This window comes from Diadema antillarum, unplaced genomic scaffold (assembly GCF_040938485.1).
Source record: "Diadema antillarum isolate AM-2024a unplaced genomic scaffold, OU_Dant_1.0 seq00001844_RagTag, whole genome shotgun sequence".
Classification (NCBI taxonomy): Eukaryota; Metazoa; Echinodermata; class Echinoidea; order Diadematoida; family Diadematidae; genus Diadema; species Diadema antillarum.
The window spans coordinates 97501-103595 of record NW_027272516.1 but is presented as its reverse complement, the minus strand read 5'-3'; the positions used below and the strand labels follow the sequence as shown (position 1 = coordinate 103595).

At 36.6% G+C, this 6095-nt stretch overlaps 1 protein-coding gene across 1 annotated transcript in view; it reads right to left on the bottom strand.

Moving 5' to 3' along the window:
* Positions 1-5857: 5857 nt before the first annotated feature.
* LOC139712701 (uncharacterized) overlaps positions 5858-6095 on the bottom strand; it is a 15761-nt gene continuing 15523 nt past the window's right edge. Inside the window, exon 8 of the mRNA XM_071624503.1 lies at positions 5858-6095. This exon is cut by the window's right edge and continues 123 nt beyond it. The gene's annotated coding sequence lies outside the window, so the exon portion shown is untranslated.

Below are 6095 nucleotides of genomic sequence, written 5' to 3'. Positions count from 1 at the left end.
TATAGTATGCACTGATATGCAACTCATATTTAACTTGGGTTATCAGGGTCACGTGAATAAACACGCGATCTCATTTTCAGTATAATAGATTATAAGGAATACTTGTGGAAAACAAATAAAAAACCAAGTGAATACGAAACCCCTGAACAGTCGTTGTTTTTAGAATGAAAGCTTTACTGGGAGAAGGAGAGAGAGAGAGAGGGGGGGGGGGTAGGCATAATCACTGGAGATGTAACAGAAAGAGTGAGAGGGAGAGGGAGAGAAAGGGACAGATGTACAGAGAACTTCATTTTTGCTTTGCAAGTAATGACATGGTCACACTTTTTTGTTTATCTTTATCTACCACAGTATGCCATGGAAGTTCATGCGTACAACGGATATGATTGAATTGTATGCAATATAAACGATATAAATAATCATTCTTAGCTCGAATAAGCGGCAATTGACATTTCTAGTTTTATACTGAAAATAACGAAGTCTTTGAATCAGGGTAGATGTATAAGGAGCATTGTATATTTTAATCCAATCTAAGTTTTGGTTAGATATTCATTTCCTTTCTGATTTAGGTGGTGGAAATATTCTATCACATAATATTTATTCGGTGTATATATCGACATATTTCTTTTGTTGGTTTTCGCTGCCTACTCAAATGATCTATGCTGATTCGTTTATATGCTAGTACATTGTACATTGTAATGTCTTCAAAGATTTCCATTGGTATAGATTTTAAAAACAATGAAAATATACACATGCTAGCGTAATTGTACTGTTACGCACAATCATTGTACGACCAAAACAAAACCAAACGTTTGTACACAAAGATTGTTGCTGTGACCACTTTCCTTCTTTCTATATTTTTGTTTTTGTTTAGTTTTCTTAAGGGGGATGCCTATGCTATACGAATAATATAGACCTGAAGTGTAGAATGAGTAGGCCTATATTCATTTGTAAACACAAGGCTGACGAATAGAAGACAGACATAAATCATGAAACTGTGCACTTGTATACTCATACACATGCACATGTGCGCGGTACAGGCTATACTGCTCTGTTCAACACATTAATTAGCAATACCGCTTCATCACTAGAAACAATCTTACCACAAATGTGCCAACTCAAAGTTCAATTAAACCTGGGCCCCGCTTCATAAAACTTGTTATCAGTGACAAGTTTTTTTAGCTGTTACAAGCTACTGAAATCCTTGCATCTGATAGGCTGAGAGCAAATTTGTCATAGCAATGTGGCAGTTGTCACTGATAACAAGTTTTATGAAACGGGGCCCAGGCCAAGCTTTGTAAAAGACAATGTACAAAGAGTCTGCACAACAATGACACTTCCAGTTTTTTTTTCATGTTTTATCAGAAAGTGAAAGAATAATTCACCATTTATTCGACTATATTGAATAGAGCCATTATGTACACATGGTTCAAAAAATTTCTCATTACTCATCAGATAATTTCAAAGAAATAACACCAAAAATGGAAATTTCTGCCAATCAAAGACACAATAGCACTTAATAACCTCCCAAAATTAGTTCTCCGTAAAGTTCCTCCAATGCACGTAACATCGCACTTTCCAGCCATTAGACACAGAAATGCAAGTTAAGTAGCCAGAAATCTGGAATTAGACTACGAGTATAACAGGGCTCGACACTAACTTTTTCATTTTTCTGGTGGCACGTTCGGGGCACTCAAATCTTTACAAGTGAAATTTTGGTGGCTCGAAAGAGAAATGTAGTGGCCAGAAATATATGGTAAACAGAGCCCAATTGGACCACCCTAGCCCCAGTCCAACGGGCCACCAACATGTCGAGCTCTGACTTTAGTACACAGCCATGTAGTACAGGGGAAACTCGATATATGTATAACGAGGTCGGGACCGAGACGTTTTCCTCGTTATAGCCAATATCTCGTTATATCAGTAGGCATGAAAAAAGCATAACAAAAAGACATTAATTAGTACATGTGCATGGGACTACATAATAACGTTTCAAATACAGTACGATGTATAAGCTTAGTAGCTGGTATATTTAAGTGTATCGTTCGTTGTTTGGTGACCTTAATTCGTTGTTATGTGACCTTAATTTACTCAATGTGCTTCAACACAATGATAGAATCATTTCTTAAGTAGCAATTCATAAGTTACTTCAATAGTCCTTCCAATCAAAGAATGTTTTACACCAGTTTGCCCCAAAAAAGTAGAAAGAAAGCGTTACTACTTATGTATCTTGGCACACACAAAACAGACAGGTGGTCGCTACAGAAGGGTGGCAGCTACGCAGACGGGTTGTGACTACAACTTGAGATAGATACCAGTACACTGTAACACTACTTACACCCTGCAGTTACGAATACAGTGCTTCTCGATACACTGAAATAGTGCGGGGTCATGGTGAATTTGTGCAAATCTGGGGTACACATCTTGAGGCACTCAGAACATTGGTCTAAACGTAACACAACTCGAGTTTACACATACAATTGTAATATGAAATCAAATACCATACCTGTGTAATGAAACATATCAAAATTCAAGAAACATCCATATTACATGTACACTAAAAGAGGTACCAAGGCTGTCTCAAGGCGCAATTTCATTGAAGCAACTTGCCTTAAAAATTTCAAGTTTCCATCAAACACGCAAAAAAAAAAAAAAAAAAAAAATCATTAAGAAGCTGTGTGCTGTGAGCGCGTGCGTGTGTGAGCTTTCATATTGACATAGGTCTCCTACTGACTTTGTTCCGCATAAAGTAGCCTATAAAGTGAATTAAAACCATCGAAACATCAGTCACGGAAAGATATCTTCCTACCTACATGTACAAAGAGCTGATCCAAATATACAAAGTCAAAATATACACAATACGATATGCACACGGTATTTTGAAAGTACAAACAAAAAATCACACATTGTTACAATGCGCAGCTTTGTGTGTGTGCGCACGTGTGTTGTGTAGCAATAATTGATATTTCTACTAAACAGCCAACAGTTACAATTCCCATCATTCTCTCGTTCTATCATGATATTGGGCACATACATAAAACATTGTCCAACCGAAAAACTGTTCAATCATCATACAGCTCTTTAAAGCATTAAGATGTCACATAACCATAATATCGAACCAATGTACCGGTTTATTAATAATGTATTATGTAGTCAAATACAATGTACCGGTAAATGATTGCATCGACAGAATCATGTTAAGGCGAATTATCTTATTTGCCATGATTTTTGTGGGGAGGAACATTTTGGGACAGTGGGAAAATGACTATCACTGAAAACTCGAGTTGAAAATCTGTACCTTCAATAACGGTAAACCGTTACAATAAAAACTGAAGACGACTATTATTCATGCTGGTGAGAAGTGGTTAACCTCAGTGTATGGCATGCTATATTGTGTACATGTATTCCCCCGCGCTTGTACGTCCCTTGATAGTATATCCCCGTCGGTTCTAATCTATGATCAATATTATAACCATGCCCTAGGAAATGTGGCTATTGCACAGGTACAACATCATATATTATGTAGTTTGCATTTATGATTACACGGATACTGTATCATCATTACATTTTAATCTATACACCAAAGCATTCACAGAAATTTGAAGTGTGTTTTGCAGAAATTTGTGTGCTGTGCACACTTATTCATACCTAGACCACAGAGATACAAGTCTACGTAAATGTATCATATACATGTATGTGTGTGAGTGTGTCGGTGGGTGTGTATGCAGATAAATGTACTTGCTTTTCTTCCTACACTGTGCTGGCAGTATGACGAAATACCTGATTCTCTAGGTGTTTGAAATACACTGTTCAACATCCTGTGCGGCTATGTGACTTCATCTGATTTGAACAATCTGTGACCAAATTGTTTGAAATACCTAAAAAAACTTCAAGCTAATAACAAGCTTTCATGATTTCAGGCTGTGATTCACAGTGATACAGTATACATGCCAATTGCATTGCTTAACAGTAGATCTCAACATCGAAAGAAATTACAATAACTAATTTCTTGCCTTACATTGCTTACAATTAACACTTTCTGGACTCGGAAATGTAACTCAAAATGCTAAGGAAGGACCTACTTATTTTCACATTTACTGTAGGAATGGACTATACTAATTAGTAAAAAACCAAATACTTTCGAACATGCATACATCGTAGTAACTATTCAACATTACAAGCAATTCGACTCACCACTAGCACATCTGTAGCTATACACAAATAAGTTCTAAAATAGCGTATGTTTAAAACGGTTAAAGAAAAATATAAAAACAATCCCAAAGGTTAAGTATGGTTTAACTCATAAACAGATAAAGCGCAAGATCAGCGCTCATGGTGAATGGAAAAAGGAAGGCAAAGATGCATAAATCTAAGATTTTAGCACCAGCTTTGATCTATAACCCATGTGAGCACTTCCCGTTAATGTCGTGACTCAATCAACCACTTTAATCCATATTTAATGCTAAAATAGTCACACCATCCTCTGTTAAAAAGACAGGAGGTGAGATACAATGTTGTGCTGGTTATGACAAGAAAATAAATGAATAAAACTATTCAAATATATGTGCAAATGAGGATACCCTGGAAAATAATGTCAGCGGAAAAGTTTCCCTAGTAAAGCAGTAAATGAGGTACATGTATCTAGAATGTAAGCAGCGGAGCAAAAACAAAAATAAGTTTGAAAATTTGAAACAAATCTGACACTGTTTTGGATACCCTGGAAGAGAACGTCAGCAGGGAAAATTACCCATCAGTGGTAATAGAGGTATCTTGAATGAAAGCATAGAAACAAAAGCAACAGCTCTGAAAATCTGAGCAGAATGGGATAAATTTTACGGCAGGTTTGACCATTTGGATGTCTATTAAATTCGACTGATATGGACATTTTATAGTTGTGATACCATGACGCTGCTTGCACATGGAACATCCCCATACCCCATTACTCTACCCCGAGAATGCTGACAAAAGTAGAATCTCACTAAATTGTCTTCAAAATAGGGAAATAGAATCACACTAACTCAAGAAACTTGTACAACTTTTAAAACACTTTTGGTTGTAGTTGTTGTTGTTGTTCAAACACTGTAAATGGGCTGAAGTGTGCTGGCAATTTTTAATACCGGGATGTGAACAAAAAATGCCAATCTGGAATGGCAAACAGTCAAATGGTTTATGACTTCCTTATTCTTCATCCAATTCTACTCAGTTTTCACTAAGCTGATATCCTACCTTTAATGTTTCTGTTTTCACTTGAATTTGTGCATATTGCCAATAAATATTAACTTTGGGATAAACCATAACATTCTGACTCTCAATTTTGAGAAAATAACCTTGTTCATCTGTCAGCCACATGTGGAAGTAGCACACCCTGTCCCTTGTTCTCTCTATATAAAGATGACACTGTAGGAAATAACATTGCACAATCCAATCAAGTCCTTTTCCTGACCAGGAACAATATTCAAGCCATCACTGGTCATTAACAATTAAGAGCTATGGCCACTTGCATCAATGACCATGATACCTACCGTACTTAAAAGTTGGTTGCTAACAGTAACCACCAGACTAGAGAATGGAAAGATAGTATTGAGAGCTTAAATTCATAAAACTGCATGCTGCAATGAAACATAGCTTCCAAAAAGAGAAAGAAAAACTATGCAGGTGCCTTGATGCCACCAGCTGGCACACATGTAGGGACACATGGCTGCATGACAGTCACCAGCATCACCCATTAGTGCCAAATTAATGGAATATTAACTAGCGCTATCCGTACTGCATTCATTTGGTTAGATTATTGTGGTAGTTCTACAATGTTGCATGATAGATATTGTCATCTTGGCATTGTTAGGCGTATACTACCTCATATCATTATTAGAAGTTCTTGTAAAAGACAGTGTGCTGTAAGCTCTAATTAAGTTTTTGTAAGTGACTGAATTTCTACTTTTAACATAGAGTGTTGGTTCTGTCAAGATACAGTACAAACTGTTATCACACAGTGAATACCAGTCTCTAGACTCTATAGAAAGGATTAATCATTTTGGGGGAGATTATCACATCAATCCTCACTTCCCCCATTACAAACAACAGCTTTAGCTAAGTTTCTT